The following is a 27365-nucleotide window of genomic DNA, read 5'->3' on the forward strand; positions in this document are numbered from 1 at the left end:
TCAGTACTGAGCTGTACGTATGTGAATTCAGCTTTGGAGAAAGCTAAATCAATTGCTTGATGTTGCAGCTCCACCTGCTTGTAACTGCACAAGTCTGATAGCTTTTCACTGGGCTGAGTGCTCAACACTGCTCTTTCCCATTGTCCTATGCATAGAGTTAAAAAAGAGATGTAACCTGACACCTCATTGTGCTGGCAGACAGTGTTGACTTTGATTTTGAGTTTGCACAGTGACATAAAGAAAGCAGCATATCTTAGGGTACAGGTCGATGAATAGGAAGAGAATCTTAAAAAATGTACAAACTTTTTTCTGGAGAGGGCCTGGGTATCTCAGTCGGTAGAGCATCAGACTTTTAATCTGAGGGTCCAGGGTTCAAGTCCCTGTTCAGGCGTCTTTCAAATTTCATCCTATCACTTTGTTTAAATTTCAGCTTGTGCTTTAAGTTAAGTTACATGCTTAGTTCACTCATTTGTTATTAAAAAATAAAAATGTTGCTTTTCTTCTAGATAGGAAAAGATACATTTGAATATGTCCAAACTGAATGCACGATGCTTTGCTTGATTTTGGCATTGTACAGTGATATTAAGCAGGAACATATGTTTCCCATAAAAAGCAAGCAGAACCAAAGTGAGTTCTACTTTTCTCTGTAGCACATGTGGCATCAACATTATGAAAGACAATAAACATCAGTACTGAGCTGTACGTATGTGAATTCAGCTTTGGAGAAAGCTAAATCAATTGCTTGATGTTGCAGCTCCACCTGCTTGTAACTGCACAAGTCTGATAGCTTTTCACTGGGCTGAGTGCTCAACACTGCTCTTTCCCATTTTCCTATGCATAGAGTTAAAAAAGAGATGTAACCTGACACCTCATTGTGCTGGCAGACAGTGTTGACTTTGATTTTGAGTTTGCACAGTGACATAAAGAAAGCAGCATATCTTAGGGTACAGGTCGATGAATAGGAAAAAAAATGTACAAACTTTTTTCTGGAGAGGGCCTGGGTAGCTCAGTCGGTAGAGCATCAGACTTTTAATCTGAGGGTCCAGGGTTCAAGTCCCTGTTCAGGCGTCTTTTAAATTTCATCCTATCACTTTGTTTAAATTTCAGCTTGTGCTTTAAGTTAAGTTACATGCTTAGTTCACTCATTTGTTATTAAAAAATAAAAATGTTGCTTTTCTTCTAGATAGGAAAAGATACATTTGAATATGTCCAAACTGAATGCACGATGCTTTGCTTGATTTTGGCATTGTACAGTGATATTAAGCAGGAACATATGTTTCCCATAAAAAGCAAGCAGAACCAAAGTGAGTTCTACTTTTCTCTGTAGCACATGTGGCATCAACATTATGAAAGACAATAAACATCAGTACTGAGCTGTACGTATGTGAATTCAGCTTTGGAGAAAGCTAAATCAATTGCTTGATGTTGCAGCTCCACCTGCTTGTAACTGCACAAGTCTGATAGCTTTTCACTGGGCTGAGTGCTCAACACTGCTCTTTCCCATTGTCCTATGCATAGAGTTAAAAAAGAGATGTAACCTGACACCTCATTGTGCTGGCAGACAGTGTTGACTTTGATTTTGAGTTTGCACAGTGACATAAAGAAAGCAGCATATCTTAGGGTACAGGTCGATGAATAGGAAGAGAATCTTAAAAAATGTACAAACTTTTTTCTGGAGAGGGCCTGGGTATCTCAGTCGGTAGAGCATCAGACTTTTAATCTGAGGGTCCAGGGTTCAAGTCCCTGTTCAGGCGTCTTTCAAATTTCATCCTATCACTTTGTTTAAATTTCAGCTTGTGCTTTAAGTTAAGTTACATGCTTAGTTCACTCATTTGTTATTAAAAAAAAAAATTGTGGCTTTTCTTCTAGATAGGAAAAGATACATTTGATTATGTCCAAACTGAATGCACGATGCTTTGCTTGATTTTTGCATTGTACAGTGATATTAAGCAGGAACATATGTTTCCCATAAAAAGCAAGCAGAACCAAAGTGAGTTCTACTTTTCTCTGTAGCACATGTGGCATCAACATTATGAAAGACAATAAACATCAGTACTGAGCTGTACGTATGTGAATTCAGCTTTGGAGAAAGCTAAATCAATTGCTTGATGTTGCAGCTCCACCTGCTTGTAACTGCACAAGTCTGATAGCTTTTCACTGGGCTGAGTGCTCAACACTGCTCTTTCCCATTTTCCTATGCATAGAGTTAAAAAAGAGATGTAACCTGACACCTCATTGTGCTGGCAGACAGTGTTGACTTTGATTTTGAGTTTGCACAGTGACATAAAGAAAGCAGCATATCTTAGGGTACAGGTCGATGAATAGGAAGAGAATCTTAAAAAATGTACAAACTTTTTTCTGGAGAGGACCTGGGTAGCTCAGTCGGTAGAGCATCAGACTTTTAATCTGAGGGTCCAGGGTTCAAGTCCCTGTTCAGGCGTCTTTCAAATTTCATCCTATCACTTTGTTTAAATTTCAGCTTGTGCTTTAAGTTAAGTTACATGCTTAGTTCACTCATTTGTTGTTAAAAAAAAAAATTGTGGCTTTTCTTCTAGATAGGAAAAGATACATTTGATTATGTCCAAACTGAATGCACGATGCTTTGCTTGATTTTTGCATTGTACAGTGATATTAAGCAGGAACATATGTTTCCCATAAAAAGCAAGCAGAACCAAAGTGAGTTCTACTTTTCTCTGTAGCACATGTGGCATCAACATTATGAAAGACAATAAACATCAGTACTGAGCTGTACGTATGTGAATTCAGCTTTGGAGAAAGCTAAATCAATTGCTTGATGTTGCAGCTCCACCTGCTTGTAACTGCACAAGTCTGATAGCTTTTCACTGGGCTGAGTGCTCAACACTGCTCTTTCCCATTTTCCTATGCATAGAGTTAAAAAAGAGATGTAATCTGACACTTCATTGTGCTGGCAGACAGTGTTGACTTTGATTTTGAGTTTGCACAGTGACATAAAGAAAGCAGCATATCTTAGGGTACAGATCGATGAATAGGAAGAGAATCTTAAAAAATGTACAAACTTTTTTCTGGAGAGGGCCTGGGTATCTCAGTCGGTAGAGCATCAGACTTTTAATCTGAGAGTCCAGGGTTCAAGTCCCTGTTCAGGCGTTTTTTAAATTTCATCCTATCACTTTGTTTAAATTTCAGCTTGTACTTTAAGTTAAGTTACATGCTTAGTTCACTCATTTGTTATTAAAAAATAAAAATGTTGCTTTTCTTCTAGATAGGAAAAGATACATTTGAATATGTCCAAACTGAATGCACGATGCTTTGCTTGATTTTGGCATTGTACAGTGATATTAAGCAGGAACATATGTTTCCCATAAAAAGCAAGCAGAACCAAAGTGAGTTCTACTTTTCTCTGTAGCACATGTGGCATCAACATTATGAAAGACAATAAACATCAGTACTGAGCTGTACGTATGTGAATTCAGCTTTGGAGAAAGCTAAATCAATTGCTTGATGTTGCAGCTCCACCTGCTTGTAACTGCACAAGTCTGATAGCTTTTCACTGGGCTGAGTGCTCAACACTGCTCTTTCCCATTTTCCTATGCATAGAGTTAAAAAAGAGATGTAACCTGACACCTCATTGTGCTGGCAGACAGTGTTGACTTTGATTTTGAGTTTGCACAGTGACATAAAGAAAGCAGCATATCTTAGGGTACAGGTCGATGAATAGGAAGAGAATCTTAAAAAATGTACAAACTTTTTTCTGGAGAGGGCCTGGGTATCTCAGTCGGTAGAGCATCAGACTTTTAATCTGAGGGTCCAGGGTTCAAGTCCCTGTTCAGGCGTCTTTCAAATTTCATCCTATCACTTTGTTTAAATTTCAGCTTGTGCTTTAAGTTAAGTTACATGCTTAGTTCACTCATTTGTTATTAAAAAAAAAAATTGTGGCTTTTCTTCTAGATAGGAAAAGATACATTTGATTATGTCCAAACTGAATGCACGATGCTTTGCTTGATTTTTGCATTGTACAGTGATATTAAGCAGGAACATATGTTTCCCATAAAAAGCAAGCAGAACCAAAGTGAGTTCTACTTTTCTCTGTAGCACATGTGGCATCAACATTATGAAAGACAATAAACATCAGTACTGAGCTGTACGTATGTGAATTCAGCTTTGGAGAAAGCTAAATCAATTGCTTGATGTTGCAGCTCCACCTGCTTGTAACTGCACAAGTCTGATAGCTTTTCACTGGGCTGAGTGCTCAACACTGCTCTTTCCCATTTTCCTATGCATAGAGTTAAAAAAGAGATGTAACCTGACACCTCATTGTGCTGGCAGACAGTGTTGACTTTGATTTTGAGTTTGCACAGTGACATAAAGAAAGCAGCATATCTTAGGGTACAGGTCGATGAATAGGAAGAGAATCTTAAAAAATGTACAAACTTTTTTCTGGAGAGGACCTGGGTAGCTCAGTCGGTAGAGCATCAGACTTTTAATCTGAGGGTCCAGGGTTCAAGTCCCTGTTCAGGCGTCTTTCAAATTTCATCCTATCACTTTGTTTAAATTTCAGCTTGTGCTTTAAGTTAAGTTACATGCTTAGTTCACTCATTTGTTGTTAAAAAAAAAAATTGTGGCTTTTCTTCTAGATAGGAAAAGATACATTTGATTATGTCCAAACTGAATGCACGATGCTTTGCTTGATTTTTGCATTGTACAGTGATATTAAGCAGGAACATGTTTCCCATAAAAAGCAAGCAGAACCAAAGTGAGTTCTACTTTTCTCTGTAGCACATGTGGCATCAACATTATGAAAGACAATAAACATCAGTACTGAGCTGTACGTATGTGAATTCAGCTTTGGAGAAAGCTAAATCAATTGCTTGATGTTGCAGCTCCACCTGCTTGTAACTGCACAAGTCTGATAGCTTTTCACTGGGCTGAGTGCTCAACACTGCTCTTTCCCATTTTCCTATGCATAGAGTTAAAAAAGAGATGTAACCTGACACCTCATTGTGCTGGCAGACAGTGTTGACTTTGATTTTGAGTTTGCACAGTGACATAAAGAAAGCAGCATATTTTAGGGTACAGGTCGATGAATAGGAAGAGAATCTTAAAAAATGTACAAACTTTTTTCTGGAGAGGGCCTGGGTATCTCAGTCGGTAGAGCATCAGACTTTTAATCTGAGAGTCCAGGGTTCAAGTCCCTGTTCAGGCGTTTTTTAAATTTCATCCTATCACTTTGTTTAAATTTCAGCTTGTACTTTAAGTTAAGTTACATGCTTAGTTCACTCATTTGTTATTAAAAAATAAAAATGTTGCTTTTCTTCTAGATAGGAAAAGATACATTTGAATATGTCCAAACTGAATGCACGATGCTTTGCTTGATTTTGGCATTGTACAGTGATATTAAGCAGGAACATATGTTTCCCATAAAAAGCAAGCAGAACCAAAGTGAGTTCTACTTTTCTCTGTAGCACATGTGGCATCAACATTATGAAAGACAATAAACATCAGTACTGAGCTGTACGTATGTGAATTCAGCTTTGGAGAAAGCTAAATCAATTGCTTGATGTTGCAGCTCCACCTGCTTGTAACTGCACAAGTCTGATAGCTTTTCACTGGGCTGAGTGCTCAACACTGCTCTTTCCCATTGTCCTATGCATAGAGTTAAAAAAGAGATGTAACCTGACACCTCATTGTGCTGGCAGACAGTGTTGACTTTGATTTTGAGTTTGCACAGTGACATAAAGAAAGCAGCATATCTTAGGGTACAGGTCGATGAATAGGAAGAGAATCTTAAAAAATGTACAAACTTTTTTCTGGAGAGGGCCTGGGTATCTCAGTCGGTAGAGCATCAGACTTTTAATCTGAGGGTCCAGGGTTCAAGTCCCTGTTCAGGCGTCTTTCAAATTTCATCCTATCACTTTGTTTAAATTTCAGCTTGTGCTTTAAGTTAAGTTACATGCTTAGTTCACTCATTTGTTATTAAAAAAAAAAATTGTGGCTTTTCTTCTAGATAGGAAAAGATACATTTGATTATGTCCAAACTGAATGCACGATGCTTTGCTTGATTTTTGCATTGTACAGTGATATTAAGCAGGAACATATGTTTCCCATAAAAAGCAAGCAGAACCAAAGTGAGTTCTACTTTTCTCTGTAGCACATGTGGCATCAACATTATGAAAGACAATAAACATCAGTACTGAGCTGTACGTATGTGAATTCAGCTTTGGAGAAAGCTAAATCAATTGCTTGATGTTGCAGCTCCACCTGCTTGTAACTGCACAAGTCTGATAGCTTTTCACTGGGCTGAGTGCTCAACACTGCTCTTTCCCATTTTCCTATGCATAGAGTTAAAAAAGAGATGTAACCTGACACCTCATTGTGCTGGCAGACAGTGTTGACTTTGATTTTGAGTTTGCACAGTGACATAAAGAAAGCAGCATATCTTAGGGTACAGGTCGATGAATAGGAAGAGAATCTTAAAAAATGTACAAACTTTTTTCTGGAGAGGACCTGGGTAGCTCAGTCGGTAGAGCATCAGACTTTTAATCTGAGGGTCCAGGGTTCAAGTCCCTGTTCAGGCGTCTTTCAAATTTCATCCTATCACTTTGTTTAAATTTCAGCTTGTGCTTTAAGTTAAGTTACATGCTTAGTTCACTCATTTGTTGTTAAAAAAAAAAATTGTGGCTTTTCTTCTAGATAGGAAAAGATACATTTGATTATGTCCAAACTGAATGCACGATGCTTTGCTTGATTTTTGCATTGTACAGTGATATTAAGCAGGAACATATGTTTCCCATAAAAAGCAAGCAGAACCAAAGTGAGTTCTACTTTTCTCTGTAGCACATGTGGCATCAACATTATGAAAGACAATAAACATCAGTACTGAGCTGTACGTATGTGAATTCAGCTTTGGAGAAAGCTAAATCAATTGCTTGATGTTGCAGCTCCACCTGCTTGTAACTGCACAAGTCTGATAGCTTTTCACTGGGCTGAGTGCTCAACACTGCTCTTTCCCATTTTCCTATGCATAGAGTTAAAAAAGAGATGTAACCTGACACCTCATTGTGCTGGCAGACAGTGTTGACTTTGATTTTGAGTTTGCACAGTGACATAAAGAAAGCAGCATATTTTAGGGTACAGGTCGATGAATAGGAAGAGAATCTTAAAAAATGTACAAACTTTTTTCTGGAGAGGGCCTGGGTATCTCAGTCGGTAGAGCATCAGACTTTTAATCTGAGAGTCCAGGGTTCAAGTCCCTGTTCAGGCGTTTTTTAAATTTCATCCTATCACTTTGTTTAAATTTCAGCTTGTACTTTAAGTTAAGTTACATGCTTAGTTCACTCATTTGTTATTAAAAAATAAAAATGTTGCTTTTCTTCTAGATAGGAAAAGATACATTTGAATATGTCCAAACTGAATGCACGATGCTTTGCTTGATTTTGGCATTGTACAGTGATATTAAGCAGGAACATATGTTTCCCATAAAAAGCAAGCAGAACCAAAGTGAGTTCTACTTTTCTCTGTAGCACATGTGGCATCAACATTATGAAAGACAATAAACATCAGTACTGAGCTGTACGTATGTGAATTCAGCTTTGGAGAAAGCTAAATCAATTGCTTGATGTTGCAGCTCCACCTGCTTGTAACTGCACAAGTCTGATAGCTTTTCACTGGGCTGAGTGCTCAACACTGCTCTTTCCCATTGTCCTATGCATAGAGTTAAAAAAGAGATGTAACCTGACACCTCATTGTGCTGGCAGACAGTGTTGACTTTGATTTTGAGTTTGCACAGTGACATAAAGAAAGCAGCATATCTTAGGGTACAGGTCGATGAATAGGAAGAGAATCTTAAAAAATGTACAAACTTTTTTCTGGAGAGGGCCTGGGTATCTCAGTCGGTAGAGCATCAGACTTTTAATCTGAGGGTCCAGGGTTCAAGTCCCTGTTCAGGCGTCTTTCAAATTTCATCCTATCACTTTGTTTAAATTTCAGCTTGTGCTTTAAGTTAAGTTACATGCTTAGTTCACTCATTTGTTATTAAAAAAAAAAATTGTGGCTTTTCTTCTAGATAGGAAAAGATACATTTGATTATGTCCAAACTGAATGCACGATGCTTTGCTTGATTTTTGCATTGTACAGTGATATTAAGCAGGAACATATGTTTCCCATAAAAAGCAAGCAGAACCAAAGTGAGTTCTACTTTTCTCTGTAGCACATGTGGCATCAACATTATGAAAGACAATAAACATCAGTACTGAGCTGTACGTATGTGAATTCAGCTTTGGAGAAAGCTAAATCAATTGCTTGATGTTGCAGCTCCACCTGCTTGTAACTGCACAAGTCTGATAGCTTTTCACTGGGCTGAGTGCTCAACACTGCTCTTTCCCATTTTCCTATGCATAGAGTTAAAAAAGAGATGTAACCTGACACCTCATTGTGCTGGCAGACAGTGTTGACTTTGATTTTGAGTTTGCACAGTGACATAAAGAAAGCAGCATATCTTAGGGTACAGGTCGATGAATAGGAAGAGAATCTTAAAAAATGTACAAACTTTTTTCTGGAGAGGACCTGGGTAGCTCAGTCGGTAGAGCATCAGACTTTTAATCTGAGGGTCCAGGGTTCAAGTCCCTGTTCAGGCGTCTTTCAAATTTCATCCTATCACTTTGTTTAAATTTCAGCTTGTGCTTTAAGTTAAGTTACATGCTTAGTTCACTCATTTGTTGTTAAAAAAAAAAATTGTGGCTTTTCTTCTAGATAGGAAAAGATACATTTGATTATGTCCAAACTGAATGCACGATGCTTTGCTTGATTTTTGCATTGTACAGTGATATTAAGCAGGAACATATGTTTCCCATAAAAAGCAAGCAGAACCAAAGTGAGTTCTACTTTTCTCTGTAGCACATGTGGCATCAACATTATGAAAGACAATAAACATCAGTACTGAGCTGTACGTATGTGAATTCAGCTTTGGAGAAAGCTAAATCAATTGCTTGATGTTGCAGCTCCACCTGCTTGTAACTGCACAAGTCTGATAGCTTTTCACTGGGCTGAGTGCTCAACACTGCTCTTTCCCATTTTCCTATGCATAGAGTTAAAAAAGAGATGTAACCTGACACCTCATTGTGCTGGCAGACAGTGTTGACTTTGATTTTGAGTTTGCACAGTGACATAAAGAAAGCAGCATATTTTAGGGTACAGGTCGATGAATAGGAAGAGAATCTTAAAAAATGTACAAACTTTTTTCTGGAGAGGGCCTGGGTAGCTCAGTCGGTAGAGCATCAGACTTTTAATCTGAGGGTCCAGGGTTCAAGTCCCTGTTCAGGCGTCTTTTAAATTTCATCCTATCACTTTGTTTAAATTTCAGCTTGTGCTTTAAGTTAAGTTACATGCTTAGTTCACTCATTTGTTATTAAAAAATAAAAATGTTGCTTTTCTTCTAGATAGGAAAAGATACATTTGAATATGTCCAAACTGAATGCACGATGCTTTGCTTGATTTTGGCATTGTACAGTGATATTAAGCAGGAACATGTGTTTCCCATAAAAAGCAAGCAGAACCAAAGTGAGTTCTACTTTTCTCTGTAGCACATGTGGCATCAACATTATGAAAGACAATAAACATCAGTACTGAGCTGTACGTATGTGAATTCAGCTTTGGAGAAAGCTAAATCAATTGCTTGATGTTGCAGCTCCACCTGCTTGTAACTGCACAAGTCTGATAGCTTTTCACTGGGCTGAGTGCTCAACACTGCTCTTTCCCATTTTCCTATGCATAGAGTTAAAAAAGAGATGTAACCTGACACCTCATTGTGGTGGCAGACAGTGTTGACTTTGATTTTGAGTTTGCACAGTGACATAAAGAAAGCAGCATATCTTAGGGTACAGGTCGATGAATAGGAAGAGAATCTTAAAAAATGTACAAACTTTTTTCTGGAGAGGGCCTGGGTATCTCAGTCGGTAGAGCATCAGACTTTTAATCTGAGAGTCCAGGGTTCAAGTCCCTGTTCAGGCGTTTTTTAAATTTCATCCTATCACTTTGTTTAAATTTCAGCTTGTACTTTAAGTTAAGTTACATGCTTAGTTCACTCATTTGTTATTAAAAAATAAAAATGTTGCTTTTCTTCTAGATAGGAAAAGATACATTTGAATATGTCCAAACTGAATGCACGATGCTTTGCTTGATTTTGGCATTGTACAGTGATATTAAGCAGGAACATATGTTTCCCATAAAAAGCAAGCAGAACCAAAGTGAGTTCTACTTTTCTCTGTAGCACATGTGGCATCAACATTATGAAAGACAATAAACATCAGTACTGAGCTGTACGTATGTGAATTCAGCTTTGGAGAAAGCTAAATCAATTGCTTGATGTTGCAGCTCCACCTGCTTGTAACTGCACAAGTCTGATAGCTTTTCACTGGGCTGAGTGCTCAACACTGCTCTTTCCCATTTTCCTATGCATAGAGTTAAAAAAGAGATGTAACCTGACACCTCATTGTGCTGGCAGACAGTGTTGACTTTGATTTTGAGTTTGCACAGTGACATAAAGAAAGCAGCATATCTTAGGGTACAGATCGATGAATAGGAAGAGAATCTTAAAAAATGTACAAACTTTTTTCTGAAGAGTGCCTGGGTAGCTCAGTCGGTAGAGCATCAGACTTTAAATCTGAGGGTCCAGGGTTCAAGTCCCTGTTCAGGCGTCTTTCAAATTTCATCCTATCACTTTGTTTAAATTTCAGCTTGTGCTTTAAGTTAAGTTACATGCTTAGTTCACTCATTTGTTATTAAAAAAAAAAATTGTGGCTTTTCTTCTAGATAGGAAAAGATACATTTGATTATGTCCAAACTGAATGCACGATGCTTTGCTTGATTTTTGCATTGTACAGTGATATTAAGCAGGAACATATGTTTCCCATAAAAAGCAAGCAGAACCAAAGTGAGTTCTACTTTTCTCTGTAGCACATGTGGCATCAACATTATGAAAGACAATAAACATCAGTACTGAGCTGTACGTATGTGAATTCAGCTTTGGAGAAAGCTAAATCAATTGCTTGATGTTGCAGCTCCACCTGCTTGTAACTGCACAAGTCTGATAGCTTTTCACTGGGCTGAGTGCTCAACACTGCTCTTTCCCATTTTCCTATGCATAGAGTTAAAAAAGAGATGTAACCTGACACCTCATTGTGCTGGCAGACAGTGTTGACTTTGATTTTGAGTTTGCACAGTGACATAAAGAAAGCAGCATATCTTAGGGTACAGGTCGATGAATAGGAAAAAAAATGTACAAACTTTTTTCTGGAGAGGGCCTGGGTAGCTCAGTCGGTAGAGCATCAGACTTTTAATCTGAGGGTCCAGGGTTCAAGTCCCTGTTCAGGCATCTTTTAAATTTCATCCTATCACTTTGTTTAAATTTCAGCTTGTGCTTTAAGTTAAGTTACATGCTTAGTTCACTCATTTGTTATTAAAAAATAAAAATGTTGCTTTTCTTCTAGATAGGAAAAGATACATTTGAATATGTCCAAACTGAATGCACGATGCTTTGCTTGATTTTGGCATTGTACAGTGATATTAAGCAGGAACATATGTTTCCCATAAAAAGCAAGCAGAACCAAAGTGAGTTCTACTTTTCTCTGTAGCACATGTGGCATCAACATTATGAAAGACAATAAACATCAGTACTGAGCTGTACGTATGTGAATTCAGCTTTGGAGAAAGCTAAATCAATTGCTTGATGTTGCAGCTCCACCTGCTTGTAACTGCACAAGTCTGATAGCTTTTCACTGGGCTGAGTGCTCAACACTGCTCTTTCCCATTTTCCTATGCATAGAGTTAAAAAAGAGATGTAACCTGACACCTCATTGTGCTGGCAGTGTTGACTTTGATTTTGAGTTTGCACAGTGACATAAAGAAAGCAGCATATCTTAGGGTACAGATCGATGAATAGGAAGAGAATCTTAAAAAATGTACAAACTTTTTTCTGGAAAGGGCGTGGGTAGCTCAGTCGGTAGAGCATCAGACTTTTAATCTGAGGGTCCAGGGTTCAAGTCCCTGTTCAGGTGTCTTTTAAATTTCATCCTATCACTTTGTTTAAATTTCAGCTTGTGCGTTAAGTTAAGTTACATGCTTAGTTCACTCATTTGTATTAAAAAATAAAAATGTTGCTTTTCTTCTAGATAGGAAAAGATACATTTGAATATGTCCAAACTGAATGCACGATGCTTTGCTTGATTTTGGCATTGTACAGTGATATTAAGCAGGAACATATGTTTCCCATAAAAAGCAAGCAGAACCACAGTGAGTTCTACTTTTCTCTGTAGCACATGTGGCATCAACATTATGAAAGACAATAAACATCAGTACTGAGCTGTACGTATGTGAATTCAGCTTTGGAGAAAGCTAAATCAATTGCTTGATGTTGCAGCTCCACCTGCTTGTAACTGCACAAGTCTGATAGCTTTTCACTGGGCTGAGTGCTCAACACTGCTCTTTCCCATTTTCCTATGCATAGAGTTAAAAAAGAGATGTAACCTGACACCTCATTGTGCTGGCAGTGTTGACTTTGATTTTGAGTTTGCACAGTGACATAAAGAAAGCAGCATATCTTAGGGTACAGATCGATGAATAGGAAGAGAATCTTAAAAAATGTACAAACTTTTTTCTGGAGAGCGCCTGGGTAGCTCAGTCGGTAGAGCATCAGACTTTTAATCTGAGGGTCCAGGGTTCAAGTCCCTGTTCAGGCGTCTTTTAAATTTCATCCTATCACTTTGGTTAAATTTCAGCTTGTGCTTTAAGTTAAGTTACATGCTTAGTTCACTCATTTGTTATTAAAAAATAAAAATGTTGCTTTTCTTCTAGATAGGAAAAGATACATTTGAATATGTCCAAACTGAATGCACGATGCTTTGCTTGATTTTGGCATTGTACAGTGATATTAAGCAGGAACATATGTTTCCCATAAAAAGCAAGCAGAACCAAAGTGAGTTCTACTTTTCTCTGTAGCACATGTGGCATCAACATTATGAAAGACAATAAACATCAGTACTGAGCTGTACGTATGTGAATTCAGCTTTGGAGAAAGCTAAATCAATTGCTTGATGTTGCAGCTCCACCTGCTTGTAACTGCACAAGTCTGATAGCTTTTCACTGGGCTGAGTGCTCAACACTGCTCTTTCCCATTTTCCTATGCATAGAGTTAAAAAAGAGATGTAACCTGACACCTCATTGTGCTGGCAGACAGTGTTGACTTTGATTTTGAGTTTGCACAGTGACATAAAGAAAGCAGCATATCTTAGGGTACAGGTCGATGAATAGGAAAAAAAATGTACAAACTTTTTTCTGGAGAGGGCCTGGGTAGCTCAGTCAGTAGAGCATCAGACTTTTAATCTGAGGGTCCAGGGTTCAAGTCCCTGTTCAGGCGTCTTTTAAATTTCATCCTATCACTTTGTTTAAATTTCAGCTTGTGCTTTAAGTTAAGTTACATGCTTAGTTCACTCATTTGTTATTAAAAAATAAAAATGTTGCTTTTCTTCTAGATAGGAAAAGATACATTTGAATATGTCCAAACTGAATGCACGATGCTTTGCTTGATTTTGGCATTGTACAGTGATATTAAGCAGGAACATATGTTTCCCATAAAAAGCAAGCAGAACCAAAGTGAGTTCTACTTTTCTCTGTAGCACATGTGGCATCAACATTATGAAAGACAATAAACATCAGTACTGAGCTGTACGTATGTGAATTCAGCTTTGGAGAAAGCTAAATCAATTGCTTGATGTTGCAGCTCCACCTGCTTGTAACTGCACAAGTCTGATAGCTTTTCACTGGGCTGAGTGCTCAACACTGCTCTTTCCCATTTTCCTATGCATAGAGTTAAAAAAGAGATGTAACCTGACACCTCATTGTGCTGGCAGACAGTGTTGACTTTGATTTTGAGTTTGCACAGTGACATAAAGAAAGCAGCATATCTTAGGGTACAGGTCGATGAATAGGAAGAGAATCTTAAAAAATGTACAAACTTTTTTCTGGAGAGGGCCTGGGTAGCTCAGTCGGTAGAGCATCAGACTTTTAATCTGAGGGTCCAGGGTTCAAGTCCCTGTTCAGGCGTCTTTCAAATTTCATCCTATCACTTTGTTTAAATTTCAGCTTGTGCTTTAATTTAAGTTACATGCTTAGTTCACTCATTTGTTATTAAAAAAAAAAATTGTGGCTTTTCTTCTAGATAGGAAAAGATACATTTGATTATGTCCAAACTGAATGCATGATGCTTTGCTTGATTTTTGCATTGTACAGTGATATTAAGCAGGAACATATGTTTCCCATAAAAAGCAAGCAGAACCAAAGTGAGTTCTACTTTTCTCTGTAGCACATGTGGCATCAACATTATGAAAGACAATAAACATCAGTACTGAGCTGTACGTATGTGAATTCAGCTTTGGAGAAAGCTAAATCAATTGCTTGATGTTGCAGCTCCACCTGCTTGTAACTGCACAAGTCTGATAGCTTTTCACTGGGCTGAGTGCTCAACACTGCTCTTTCCCATTTTCCTATGCATAGAGTTAAAAAAGAGATGTAACCTGACACCTCATTGTGCTGGCAGACAGTGTTGACTTTGATTTTGAGTTTGCACAGTGACATAAAGAAAGCAGCATATCTTAGGGTACAGGTCGATGAATAGGAAAAAAAATGTACAAACTTTTTTCTGGAGAGGGCCTGGGTAGCTCAGTCGGTAGAGCATCAGACTTTTAATCTGAGGGTCCAGGGTTCAAGTCCCTGTTCAGGCATCTTTTAAATTTCATCCTATCACTTTGTTTAAATTTCAGCTTGTGCTTTAAGTTAAGTTACATGCTTAGTTCACTCATTTGTTATTAAAAAATAAAAATGTTGCTTTTCTTCTAGATAGGAAAAGATACATTTGAATATGTCCAAACTGAATGCACGATGCTTTGCTTGATTTTGGCATTGTACAGTGATATTAAGCAGGAACATATGTTTCCCATAAAAAGCAAGCAGAACCAAAGTGAGTTCTACTTTTCTCTGTAGCACATGTGGCATCAACATTATGAAAGACAATAAACATCAGTACTGAGCTGTACGTATGTGAATTCAGCTTTGGAGAAAGCTAAATCAATTGCTTGATGTTGCAGCTCCACCTGCTTGTAACTGCACAAGTCTGATAGCTTTTCACTGGGCTGAGTGCTCAACACTGCTCTTTCCCATTTTCCTATGCATAGAGTTAAAAAAGAGATGTAACCTGACACCTCATTGTGCTGGCAGTGTTGACTTTGATTTTGAGTTTGCACAGTGACATAAAGAAAGCAGCATATCTTAGGGTACAGATCGATGAATAGGAAGAGAATCTTAAAAAATGTACAAACTTTTTTCTGGAGAGGGCCTGGGTAGCTCAGTCGGTAGAGCATCAGACTTTTAATCTGAGGGTCCAGGGTTCAAGTCCCTGTTCAGGCGTCTTTTAAATTTCATCCTATCACTTTGTTTAAATTTCAGCTTGTGCTTTAAGTTAAGTTACATGCTTAGTTCACTCATTTGTTATTAAAAAATAAAAATGTTGCTTTTCTTCTAGATAGGAAAAGATACATTTGAATATGTCCAAACTGAATGCACGATGCTTTGCTTGATTTTGGCATTGTACAGTGATATTAAGCAGGAACATATGTTTCCCATAAAAAGCAAGCAGAACCAAAGTGAGTTCTACTTTTCTCTGTAGCACATGTGGCATCAACATTATGAAAGACAATAAACATCAGTACTGAGCTGTACGTATGTGAATTCAGCTTTGGAGAAAGCTAAATCAATTGCTTGATGTTGCAGCTCCACCTGCTTGTAACTGCACAAGTCTGATAGCTTTTCACTGGGCTGAGTGCTCAACACTGCTCTTTCCCATTTTCCTATGCATAGAGTTAAAAAAGAGATGTAACCTGACACCTCATTGTGCTGGCAGACAGTGTTGACTTTGATTTTGAGTTTGCACAGTGACATAAAGAAAGCAGCATATCTTAGGGTACAGGTCGATGAATAGGAAAAAAAATGTACAAACTTTTTTCTGGAGAGGGCCTGGGTAGCTCAGTTGGTAGAGCATCAGACTTTTAATCTGAGGGTCCAGAGTTCAAGTCCCTGTTCAGGCGTCTTTTAAATTTCATCCTATCACTTTGTTTAAATTTCAGCTTGTGCTTTAAGTTAAGTTACATGCTTAGTTCACTCATTTGTTATTAAAAAATAAAAATGTTGCTTTTCTTCTAGATAGGAAAAGATACATTTGAATATGTCCAAACTGAATGCACGATGCTTTGCTTGATTTTGGCATTGTACAGTGATATTAAGCAGGAACATATGTTTCCCATAAAAAGCAAGCAGAACCAAAGTGAGTTCTACTTTTCTCTGTAGCACATGTGGCATCAACATTATGAAAGACAATAAACATCAGTACTGAGCTGTACGTATGTGAATTCAGCTTTGGAGAAAGCTAAATCAATTGCTTGATGTTGCAGCTCCACCTGCTTGTAACTGCACAAGTCTGATAGCTTTTCACTGGGCTGAGTGCTCAACACTGCTCTTTCCCATTTTCCTATGCATAGAGTTAAAAAAGAGATGTAACCTGACACCTCATTGTGCTGGCAGACAGTGTTGACTTTGATTTTGAGTTTGCACAGTGACATAAAGAAAGCAGCATATCTTAGGGTACAGGTCGATGAATAGGAAAAAAAATGTACAAACTTTTTTCTGGAGAGGGCCTGGGTAGCTCAGTCGGTAGAGCATCAGACTTTTAATCTGAGGGTCCAGGGTTCAAGTCCCTGTTCAGGCGTCTTTTAAATTTCATCCTATCACTTTGTTTAAATTTCAGCTTGTGCTTTAAGTTAAGTTACATGCTTAGTTCACTCATTTGTTATTAAAAAATAAAAATGTTGCTTTTCTTCTAGATAGGAAAAGATACATTTGAATATGTCCAAACTGAATGCACGATGCTTTGCTTGATTTTGGCATTGTACAGTGATATTAAGCAGGAACATATGTTTCCCATAAAAAGCAAGCAGAACCAAAGTGAGTTCTACTTTTCTCTGTAGCACATGTGGCATCAACATTATGAAAGACAATAAACATCAGTACTGAGCTGTACGTATGTGAATTCAGCTTTGGAGAAAGCTAAATCAATTGCTTGATGTTGCAGCTCCACCTGCTTGTAACTGCACAAGTCTGATAGCTTTTCACTGGGCTGAGTGCTCAACACTGCTCTTTCCCATTTTCCTATGCATAGAGTTAAAAAAGAGATGTAACCTGACACCTCATTGTGCTGGCAGTGTTGACTTTGATTTTGAGTTTGCACAGTGACATAAAGAAAGCAGCATATCTTAGGGTACAGATCGATGAATAGGAAGAGAATCTTAAAAAATGTACAAACTTTTTTCTGGAAAGGGCCTGGGTAGCTCAGTCGGTAGAGCATCAGACTTTTAATCTGAGGGTCCAGGGTTCAAGTCCCTGTTCAGGCGTCTTTTAAATTTCATCCTATCACTTTGTTTAAATTTCAGCTTGTGCTTTAAGTTAAGTTACATGCTTAGTTCACTCATTTGTATTAAAAAATAAAAATGTTGCTTTTCTTCTAGATAGGAAAAGATACATTTGAATATGTCCAAACTGAATGCACGATGCTTTGCTTGATTTTGGCATTGTACAGTGATATTAAGCAGGAACATATGTTTCCCATAAAAAGCAAGCAGAACCACAGTGAGTTCTACTTTTCTCTGTAGCACATGTGGCATCAACATTATGAAAGACAATAAACATCAGTACTGAGCTGTACGTATGTGAATTCAGCTTTGGAGAAAGCTAAATCAATTGCTTGATGTTGCAGCTCCACCTGCTTGTAACTGCACAAGTCTGATAGCTTTTCACTGGGCTGAGTGCTCAACACTGCTCTTTCCCATTTTCCTATGCATAGAGTTAAAAAAGAGATGTAACCTGACACCTCATTGTGCTGGCAGTGTTGACTTTGATTTTGAGTTTGCACAGTGACATAAAGAAAGCAGCATATCTTAGGGTACAGATCGATGAATAGGAAGAGAATCTTAAAAAATGTACAAACTTTTTTCTGGAGAGGGCCTGGGTAGCTCAGTCGGTAGAGCATCAGACTTTTAATCTGATGGTCCAGGGTTCAAGTCCCTGTTCAGGCGTCTTTTAAATTTCATCCTATCACTTTGTTTAAATTTCAGCTTGTGCTTTAAGTTAAGTTACATGCTTAGTTCACTCATTTGTTATTAAAAAATAAAAATGTTGCTTTTCTTCTAGATAGGAAAAGATACATTTGAATATGTCCAAACTGAATGCACGATGCTTTGCTTGATTTTGGCATTGTACAGTGATATTAAGCAGGAACATATGTTTCCCATAAAAAGCAAGCAGAACCAAAGTGAGTTCTACTTTTCTCTGTAGCACATGTGGCATCAACATTATGAAAGACAATAAACATCAGTACTGAGCTGTACGTATGTGAATTCAGCTTTGGAGAAAGCTAAATCAATTGCTTGATGTTGCAGCTCCACCTGCTTGTAACTGCACAAGTCTGATAGCTTTTCACTGGGCTGAGTGCTCAACACTGCTCTTTCCCATTTTCCTATGCATAGAGTTAAAAAAGAGATGTAACCTGACACCTCATTGTGCTGGCAGACAGTGTTGACTTTGATTTTGAGTTTGCACAGTGACATAAAGAAAGCAGCATATCTTAGGGTACAGGTCGATGAATAGGAAAAAAAATGTACAAACTTTTTTCTGGAGAGGGCCTGGGTAGCTCAGTTGGTAGAGCATCAGACTTTTAATCTGAGGGTCCAGAGTTCAAGTCCCTGTTCAGGCGTCTTTTAAATTTCATCCTATCACTTTGTTTAAATTTCAGCTTGTGCTTTAAGTTAAGTTACATGCTTAGTTCACTCATTTGTTATTAAAAAATAAAAATGTTGCTTTTCTTCTAGATAGGAAAAGATACATTTGAATATGTCCAAACTGAATGCACGATGCTTTGCTTGATTTTGGCATTGTACAGTGATATTAAGCAGGAACATATGTTTCCCATAAAAAGCAAGCAGAACCAAAGTGAGTTCTACTTTTCTCTGTAGCACATGTGGCATCAACATTATGAAAGACAATAAACATCAGTACTGAGCTGTACGTATGTGAATTCAGCTTTGGAGAAAGCTAAATCAATTGCTTGATGTTGCAGCTCCACCTGCTTGTAACTGCACAAGTCTGATAGCTTTTCACTGGGCTGAGTGCTCAACACTGCTCTTTCCCATTTTCCTATGCATAGAGTTAAAAAAGAGATGTAACCTGACACCTCATTGTGCTGGCAGACAGTGTTGACTTTGATTTTGAGTTTGCACAGTGACATAAAGAAAGCAGCATATCTTAGGGTACAGGTCGATGAATAGGAAAAAAAATGTACAAACTTTTTTCTGGAGAGGGCCTGGGTAGCTCAGTCGGTAGAGCATCAGACTTTTAATCTGAGGGTCCAGGGTTCAAGTCCCTGTTCAGGCGTCTTTTAAATTTCATCCTATCACTTTGTTTAAATTTCAGCTTGTGCTTTAAGTTAAGTTACATGCTTAGTTCACTCATTTGTTATTAAAAAATAAAAATGTTGCTTTTCTTCTAGATAGGAAAAGATACATTTGAATATGTCCAAACTGAATGCACGATGCTTTGCTTGATTTTGGCATTGTACAGTGATATTAAGCAGGAACATATGTTTCCCATAAAAAGCAAGCAGAACCAAAGTGAGTTCTACTTTTCTCTGTAGCACATGTGGCATCAACATTATGAAAGACAATAAACATCAGTACTGAGCTGTACGTATGTGAATTCAGCTTTGGAGAAAGCTAAATCAATTGCTTGATGTTGCAGCTCCACCTGCTTGTAACTGCACAAGTCTGATAGCTTTTCACTGGGCTGAGTGCTCAACACTGCTCTTTCCCATTTTCCTATGCATAGAGTTAAAAAAGAGATGTAACCTGACACCTCATTGTGCTGGCAGTGTTGACTTTGATTTTGAGTTTGCACAGTGACATAAAGAAAGCAGCATATCTTAGGGTACAGATCGATGAATAGGAAGAGAATCTTAAAAAATGTACAAACTTTTTTCTGGAAAGGGCCTGGGTAGCTCAGTCGGTAGAGCATCAGACTTTTAATCTGAGGGTCCAGGGTTCAAGTCCCTGTTCAGGCGTCTTTTAAATTTCATCCTATCACTTTGTTTAAATTTCAGCTTGTGCTTTAAGTTAAGTTACATGCTTAGTTCACTCATTTGTATTAAAAAATAAAAATGTTGCTTTTCTTCTAGATAGGAAAAGATACATTTGAATATGTCCAAACTGAATGCACGATGCTTTGCTTGATTTTGGCATTGTACAGTGATATTAAGCAGGAACATATGTTTCCCATAAAAAGCAAGCAGAACCACAGTGAGTTCTACTTTTCTCTGTAGCACATGTGGCATCAACATTATGAAAGACAATAAACATCAGTACTGAGCTGTACGTATGTGAATTCAGCTTTGGAGAAAGCTAAATCAATTGCTTGATGTTGCAGCTCCACCTGCTTGTAACTGCACAAGTCTGATAGCTTTTCACTGGGCTGAGTGCTCAACACTGCTCTTTCCCATTTTCCTATGCATAGAGTTAAAAAAGAGATGTAACCTGACACCTCATTGTGCTGGCAGTGTTGACTTTGATTTTGAGTTTGCACAGTGACATAAAGAAAGCAGCATATCTTAGGGTACAGATCGATGAATAGGAAGAGAATCTTAAAAAATGTACAAACTTTTTTCTGGAGAGGGCCTGGGTAGCTCAGTCGGTAGAGCATCAGACTTTTAATCTGAGGGTCCAGGGTTCAAGTCCCTGTTCAGGCGTCTTTTAAATTTCATCCTATCACTTTGTTTAAATTTCAGCTTGTGCTTTAAGTTAAGTTACATGCTTAGTTCACTCATTTGTTATTAAAAAAAAAAAATGTTGCTTTTCTTCTAGATAGGAAAAGATACATTTGAATATGTCCAAACTGAATGCACGATGCTTTGCTTGATTTTGGCATTGTACAGTGATATTAAGCAGGAACATATGTTTCCCATAAAAAGCAAGCAGAACCAAAGTGAGTTCTACTTTTCTCTGTAGCACATGTGGCATCAACATTATGAAAGACAATAAACATCAGTACTGAGCTGTACGTATGTGAATTCAGCTTTGGAGAAAGCTAAATCAATTGCTTGATGTTGCAGCTCCACCTGCTTGTAACTGCACAAGTCTGATAGCTTTTCACTGGGCTGAGTGCTCAACACTGCTCTTTCCCATTTTCCTATGCATAGAGTTAAAAAAGAGATGTAACCTGACACCTCATTGTGCTGGCAGACAGTGTTGACTTTGATTTTGAGTTTGCACAGTGACATAAAGAAAGCAGCATATCTTAGGGTACAGGTCGATGAATAGGAAAAAAAATGTACAAACTTTTTTCTGGAGAGGGCCTGGGTAGCTCAGTCGGTAGAGCATCAGACTTTTAATCTGAGGGTCCAGGGTTCAAGTCCCTGTTCAGGCGTCTTTTAAATTTCATCCTATCACTTTGTTTAAATTTCAGCTTGTGCTTTAAGTTAAGTTACATGCTTAGTTCACTCATTTGTTATTAAAAAATAAAAATGTTGCTTTTCTTCTAGATAGGAAAAGATACATTTGAATATGTCCAAACTGAATGCACGATGCTTTGCTTGATTTTGGCATTGTACAGTGATATTAAGCAGGAACATATGTTTCCCATAAAAAGCAAGCAGAACCAAAGTGAGTTCTACTTTTCTCTGTAGCACATGTGGCATCAACATTATGAAAGACAATAAACATCAGTACTGAGCTGTACGTATGTGAATTCAGCTTTGGAGAAAGCTAAATCAATTGCTTGATGTTGCAGCTCCACCTGCTTGTAACTGCACAAGTCTGATAGCTTTTCACTGGGCTGAGTGCTCAACACTGCTCTTTCCCATTTTCCTATGCATAGAGTTAAAAAAGAGATGTAACCTGACACCTCATTGTGCTGGCAGACAGTGTTGACTTTGATTTTGAGTTTGCACAGTGACATAAAGAAAGCAGCATATCTTAGGGTACAGGTCGATGAATAGGAAAAAAAATGTACAAACTTTTTTCTGGAGAGGGCCTGGGTAGCTCAGTTGGTAGAGCATCAGACTTTTAATCTGAGGGTCCAGAGTTCAAGTCCCTGTTCAGGCGTCTTTTAAATTTCATCCTATCACTTTGTTTAAATTTCAGCTTGTGCTTTAAGTTAAGTTACATGCTTAGTTCACTCATTTGTTATTAAAAAATAAAAATGTTGCTTTTCTTCTAGATAGGAAAAGATACATTTGAATATGTCCAAACTGAATGCACGATGCTTTGCTTGATTTTGGCATTGTACAGTGATATTAAGCAGGAACATATGTTTCCCATAAAAAGCAAGCAGAACCAAAGTGAGTTCTACTTTTCTCTGTAGCACATGTGGCATCAACATTATGAAAGACAATAAACATCAGTACTGAGCTGTACGTATGTGAATTCAGCTTTGGAGAAAGCTAAATCAATTGCTTGATGTTGCAGCTCCACCTGCTTGTAACTGCACAAGTCTGATAGCTTTTCACTGGGCTGAGTGCTCAACACTGCTCTTTCCCATTTTCCTATGCATAGAGTTAAAAAAGAGATGTAACCTGACACCTCATTGTGCTGGCAGACAGTGTTGACTTTGATTTTGAGTTTGCACAGTGACATAAAGAAAGCAGCATATCTTAGGGTACAGGTCGATGAATAGGAAAAAAAATGTACAAACTTTTTTCTGGAGAGGGCCTGGGTAGCTCAGTCGGTAGAGCATCAGACTTTTAATCTGAGGGTCCAGGGTTCAAGTCCCTGTTCAGGCGTCTTTTAAATTTCATCCTATCACTTTGTTTAAATTTCAGCTTGTGCTTTAAGTTAAGTTACATGCTTAGTTCACTCATTTGTTATTAAAAAATAAAAATGTTGCTTTTCTTCTAGATAGGAAAAGATACATTTGAATATGTCCAAACTGAATGCACGATGCTTTGCTTGATTTTGGCATTGTACAGTGATATTAAGCAGGAACATATGTTTCCCATAAAAAGCAAGCAGAACCAAAGTGAGTTCTACTTTTCTCTGTAGCACATGTGGCATCAACATTATGAAAGACAATAAACATCAGTACTGAGCTGTACGTATGTGAATTCAGCTTTGGAGAAAGCTAAATCAATTGCTTGATGTTGCAGCTCCACCTGCTTGTAACTGCACAAGTCTGATAGCTTTTCACTGGGCTGAGTGCTCAACACTGCTCTTTCCCATTTTCCTATGCATAGAGTTAAAAAAGAGATGTAACCTGACACCTCATTGTGCTGGCAGTGTTGACTTTGATTTTGAGTTTGCACAGTGACATAAAGAAAGCAGCATATCTTAGGGTACAGATCGATGAATAGGAAGAGAATCTTAAAAAATGTACAAACTTTTTTCTGGAAAGGGCCTGGGTAGCTCAGTCGGTAGAGCATCAGACTTTTAATCTGAGGGTCCAGGGTTCAAGTCCCTGTTCAGGCGTCTTTTAAATTTCATCCTATCACTTTGTTTAAATTTCAGCTTGTGCTTTAAGTTAAGTTACATGCTTAGTTCACTCATTTGTATTAAAAAATAAAAATGTTGCTTTTCTTCTAGATAGGAAAAGATACATTTGAATATGTCCAAACTGAATGCACGATGCTTTGCTTGATTTTGGCATTGTACAGTGATATTAAGCAGGAACATATGTTTCCCATAAAAAGCAAGCAGAACCACAGTGAGTTCTACTTTTCTCTGTAGCACATGTGGCATCAACATTATGAAAGACAATAAACATCAGTACTGAGCTGTACGTATGTGAATTCAGCTTTGGAGAAAGCTAAATCAATTGCTTGATGTTGCAGCTCCACCTGCTTGTAACTGCACAAGTCTGATAGCTTTTCACTGGGCTGAGTGCTCAACACTGCTCTTTCCCATTTTCCTATGCATAGAGTTAAAAAAGAGATGTAACCTGACACCTCATTGTGCTGGCAGTGTTGACTTTGATTTTGAGTTTGCACAGTGACATAAAGAAAGCAGCATATCTTAGGGTACAGATCGATGAATAGGAAGAGAATCTTAAAAAATGTACAAACTTTTTTCTGGAGAGGGCCTGGGTAGCTCAGTCGGTAGAGCATCAGACTTTTAATCTGAGGGTCCAGGGTTCAAGTCCCTGTTCAGGCGTCTTTTAAATTTCATCCTATCACTTTGTTTAAATTTCAGCTTGTGCTTTAAGTTAAGTTACATGCTTAGTTCACTCATTTGTTATTAAAAAAAAAAAATGTTGCTTTTCTTCTAGATAGGAAAAGATACATTTGAATATGTCCAAACTGAATGCACGATGCTTTGCTTGATTTTGGCATTGTACAGTGATATTAAGCAGGAACATATGTTTCCCATAAAAAGCAAGCAGAACCAAAGTGAGTTCTACTTTTCTCTGTAGCACATGTGGCATCAACATTATGAAAGACAATAAACATCAGTACTGAGCTGTACGTATGTGAATTCAGCTTTGGAGAAAGCTAAATCAATTGCTTGATGTTGCAGCTCCACCTGCTTGTAACTGCACAAGTCTGATAGCTTTTCACTGGGCTGAGTGCTCAACACTGCTCTTTCCCATTTTCCTATGCATAGAGTTAAAAAAGAGATGTAACCTGACACCTCATTGTGCTGGCAGACAGTGTTGACTTTGATTTTGAGTTTGCACAGTGACATAAAGAAAGCAGCATATCTTAGGGTACAGGTCGATGAATAGGAAAAAAAATGTACAAACTTTTTTCTGGAGAGGGCCTGGGTAGCTCAGTCGGTAGAGCATCAGACTTTTAATCTGAGGGTCCAGGGTTCAAGTCCCTGTTCAGGCGTCTTTTAAATTTCATCCTATCACTTTGTTTAAATTTCAGCTTGTGCTTTAAGTTAAGTTACATGCTTAGTTCACTCATTTGTTATTAAAAAATAAAAATGTTGCTTTTCTTCTAGATAGGAAAAGATACATTTGAATATGTCCAAACTGAATGCACGATGCTTTGCTTGATTTTGGCATTGTACAGTGATATTAAGCAGGAACATATGTTTCCCATAAAAAGCAAGCAGAACCAAAGTGAGTTCTACTTTTCTCTGTAGCACATGTGGCATCAACATTATGAAAGACAATAAACATCAGTACTGAGCTGTACGTATGTGAATTCAGCTTTGGAGAAAGCTAAATCAATTGCTTGATGTTGCAGCTCCACCTGCTTGTAACTGCACAAGTCTGATAGCTTTTCACTGGGCTGAGTGCTCAACACTGCTCTTTCCCATTTTCCTATGCATAGAGTTAAAAAAGAGATGTAACCTGACACCTCATTGTGCTGGCAGACAGTGTTGACTTTGATTTTGAGTTTGCACAGTGACATAAAGAAAGCAGCATATCTTAGGGTACAGGTCGATGAATAGGAAAAAAAATGTACAAACTTTTTTCTGGAGAGGGCCTGGGTAGCTCAGTCGGTAGAGCATCAGACTTTTAATCTGAGGGTCCAGGGTTCAAGTCCCTGTTCAGGCGTCTTTTAAATTTCATCCTATCACTTTGTTTAAATTTCAGCTTGTGCTTTAAGTTAAGTTACATGCTTAGTTCACTCATTTGTTATTAAAAAATAAAAATGTTGCTTTTCTTCTAGATAGGAAAAGATACATTTGAATATGTCCAAACTGAATGCACGATGCTTTGCTTGATTTTGGCATTGTACAGTGATATTAAGCAGGAACATATGTTTCCCATAAAAAGCAAGCAGAACCAAAGTGAGTTCTACTTTTCTCTGTAGCACATGTGGCATCAACATTATGAAAGACAATAAACATCAGTACTGAGCTGTACGTATGTGAATTCAGCTTTGGAGAAAGCTAAATCAATTGCTTGATGTTGCAGCTCCACCTGCTTGTAACTGCACAAGTCTGATAGCTTTTCACTGGGCTGAGTGCTCAACACTGCTCTTTCCCATTTTCCTATGCATAGAGTTAAAAAAGAGATGTAACCTGACACCTCATTGTGCTGGCAGACAGTGTTGACTTTGATTTTGAGTTTGCACAGTGACATAAAGAAAGCAGCATATCTTAGGGTACAGGTCGATGAATAGGAAAAAAAATGTACAAACTTTTTTCTGGAGAGGGCCTGGGTAGCTCAGTCGGTAGAGCATCAGACTTTTAATCTGAGGGTCCAGGGTTCAAGTCCCTGTTCAGGCATCTTTTAAATTTCATCCTATCACTTTGTTTAAATTTCAGCTTGTGCTTTAAGTTAAGTTACATGCTTAGTTCACTCATTTGTTATTAAAAAATAAAAATGTTGCTTTTCTTCTAGATAGGAAAAGATACATTTGAATATGTCCAAACTGAATGCACGATGCTTTGCTTGATTTTGGCATTGTACAGTGATATTAAGCAGGAACATATGTTTCCCATAAAAAGCAAGCAGAACCAAAGTGAGTTCTACTTTTCTCTGTAGCACATGTGGCATCAACATTATGAAAGACAATAAACATCAGTACTGAGCTGTACGTATGTGAATTCAGCTTTGGAGAAAGCTAAATCAATTGCTTGATGTTGCAGCTCCACCTGCTTGTAACTGCACAAGTCTGATAGCTTTTCACTGGGCTGAGTGCTCAACACTGCTCTTTCCCATTTTCCTATGCATAGAGTTAAAAAAGAGATGTAACCTGACACCTCATTGTGCTGGCAGTGTTGACTTTGATTTTGAGTTTGCACAGTGACATAAAGAAAGCAGCATATCTTAGGGTACAGATCGATGAATAGGAAGAGAATCTTAAAAAATGTACAAACTTTTTTCTGGAAAGGGCCTGGGTAGCTCAGTCGGTAGAGCATCAGACTTTTAATCTGAGGGTCCAGGGTTCAAGTCCCTGTTCAGGCGTCTTTTAAATTTCATCCTATCACTTTGTTTAAATTTCAGCTTGTGCTTTAAGTTAAGTTACATGCTTAGTTCACTCATTTGTATTAAAAAATAAAAATGTTGCTTTTCTTCTAGATAGGAAAAGATACATTTGAATATGTCCAAACTGAATGCACGATGCTTTGCTTGATTTTGGCATTGTACAGTGATATTAAGCAGGAACATATGTTTCCCATAAAAAGCAAGCAGAACCACAGTGAGTTCTACTTTTCTCTGTAGCACATGTGGCATCAACATTATGAAAGACAATAAACATCAGTACTGAGCTGTACGTATGTGAATTCAGCTTTGGAGAAAGCTAAATCAATTGCTTGATGTTGCAGCTCCACCTGCTTGTAACTGCACAAGTCTGA

General features: G+C 37.9%; 21 non-coding genes across 21 annotated transcripts; all 21 read left to right on the forward strand.

The window, feature by feature from the left end:
- The first annotated feature begins 995 nt into the window (after positions 1-995).
- TRNAK-UUU (transfer RNA lysine (anticodon UUU)) lies at positions 996-1068 on the forward strand. Its single transcript has one exon. It is a non-coding gene; the product is annotated as a tRNA-Lys (tRNA).
- Positions 1069-9225: 8157 nt separating this feature from the next.
- Positions 9226-9298, forward strand: TRNAK-UUU (transfer RNA lysine (anticodon UUU)). The gene has a single exon. It is a non-coding gene; the product is annotated as a tRNA-Lys (tRNA).
- A 1976-nt stretch (positions 9299-11274) lies between these two features.
- Positions 11275-11347, forward strand: TRNAK-UUU (transfer RNA lysine (anticodon UUU)). The gene has a single exon. It is a non-coding gene; the product is annotated as a tRNA-Lys (tRNA).
- A 1290-nt stretch (positions 11348-12637) lies between these two features.
- Positions 12638-12710, forward strand: TRNAK-UUU (transfer RNA lysine (anticodon UUU)). The gene has a single exon. It is a non-coding gene; the product is annotated as a tRNA-Lys (tRNA).
- Positions 12711-14000: 1290 nt separating this feature from the next.
- TRNAK-UUU (transfer RNA lysine (anticodon UUU)) lies at positions 14001-14073 on the forward strand. Its single transcript has one exon. It is a non-coding gene; the product is annotated as a tRNA-Lys (tRNA).
- Positions 14074-14677: 604 nt separating this feature from the next.
- TRNAK-UUU (transfer RNA lysine (anticodon UUU)) lies at positions 14678-14750 on the forward strand. Its single transcript has one exon. It is a non-coding gene; the product is annotated as a tRNA-Lys (tRNA).
- Positions 14751-15359: 609 nt separating this feature from the next.
- TRNAK-UUU (transfer RNA lysine (anticodon UUU)) lies at positions 15360-15432 on the forward strand. The gene has a single exon. It is a non-coding gene; the product is annotated as a tRNA-Lys (tRNA).
- Positions 15433-16713: 1281 nt separating this feature from the next.
- TRNAK-UUU (transfer RNA lysine (anticodon UUU)) lies at positions 16714-16786 on the forward strand. Its single transcript has one exon. It is a non-coding gene; the product is annotated as a tRNA-Lys (tRNA).
- A 609-nt stretch (positions 16787-17395) lies between these two features.
- On the forward strand, positions 17396-17468 carry TRNAK-UUU (transfer RNA lysine (anticodon UUU)). The gene has a single exon. It is a non-coding gene; the product is annotated as a tRNA-Lys (tRNA).
- A 608-nt stretch (positions 17469-18076) lies between these two features.
- On the forward strand, positions 18077-18149 carry TRNAK-UUU (transfer RNA lysine (anticodon UUU)). The gene has a single exon. It is a non-coding gene; the product is annotated as a tRNA-Lys (tRNA).
- A 1281-nt stretch (positions 18150-19430) lies between these two features.
- TRNAK-UUU (transfer RNA lysine (anticodon UUU)) lies at positions 19431-19503 on the forward strand. The gene has a single exon. It is a non-coding gene; the product is annotated as a tRNA-Lys (tRNA).
- Positions 19504-20112: 609 nt separating this feature from the next.
- On the forward strand, positions 20113-20185 carry TRNAK-UUU (transfer RNA lysine (anticodon UUU)). The gene has a single exon. It is a non-coding gene; the product is annotated as a tRNA-Lys (tRNA).
- Positions 20186-20793: 608 nt separating this feature from the next.
- On the forward strand, positions 20794-20866 carry TRNAK-UUU (transfer RNA lysine (anticodon UUU)). The gene has a single exon. It is a non-coding gene; the product is annotated as a tRNA-Lys (tRNA).
- A 604-nt stretch (positions 20867-21470) lies between these two features.
- TRNAK-UUU (transfer RNA lysine (anticodon UUU)) lies at positions 21471-21543 on the forward strand. Its single transcript has one exon. It is a non-coding gene; the product is annotated as a tRNA-Lys (tRNA).
- Positions 21544-22824: 1281 nt separating this feature from the next.
- Positions 22825-22897, forward strand: TRNAK-UUU (transfer RNA lysine (anticodon UUU)). Its single transcript has one exon. It is a non-coding gene; the product is annotated as a tRNA-Lys (tRNA).
- A 609-nt stretch (positions 22898-23506) lies between these two features.
- Positions 23507-23579, forward strand: TRNAK-UUU (transfer RNA lysine (anticodon UUU)). Its single transcript has one exon. It is a non-coding gene; the product is annotated as a tRNA-Lys (tRNA).
- Positions 23580-24187: 608 nt separating this feature from the next.
- Positions 24188-24260, forward strand: TRNAK-UUU (transfer RNA lysine (anticodon UUU)). Its single transcript has one exon. It is a non-coding gene; the product is annotated as a tRNA-Lys (tRNA).
- A 604-nt stretch (positions 24261-24864) lies between these two features.
- TRNAK-UUU (transfer RNA lysine (anticodon UUU)) lies at positions 24865-24937 on the forward strand. Its single transcript has one exon. It is a non-coding gene; the product is annotated as a tRNA-Lys (tRNA).
- A 604-nt stretch (positions 24938-25541) lies between these two features.
- TRNAK-UUU (transfer RNA lysine (anticodon UUU)) lies at positions 25542-25614 on the forward strand. The gene has a single exon. It is a non-coding gene; the product is annotated as a tRNA-Lys (tRNA).
- A 604-nt stretch (positions 25615-26218) lies between these two features.
- TRNAK-UUU (transfer RNA lysine (anticodon UUU)) lies at positions 26219-26291 on the forward strand. Its single transcript has one exon. It is a non-coding gene; the product is annotated as a tRNA-Lys (tRNA).
- Positions 26292-26900: 609 nt separating this feature from the next.
- On the forward strand, positions 26901-26973 carry TRNAK-UUU (transfer RNA lysine (anticodon UUU)). The gene has a single exon. It is a non-coding gene; the product is annotated as a tRNA-Lys (tRNA).
- The last annotated feature ends 392 nt before the right edge of the window (positions 26974-27365 follow it).

Source organism: Ranitomeya variabilis, chromosome 1, assembly GCF_051348905.1.
Source record: "Ranitomeya variabilis isolate aRanVar5 chromosome 1, aRanVar5.hap1, whole genome shotgun sequence".
Lineage (NCBI taxonomy): Eukaryota > Metazoa > Chordata > Amphibia > Anura > Dendrobatidae > Ranitomeya > Ranitomeya variabilis.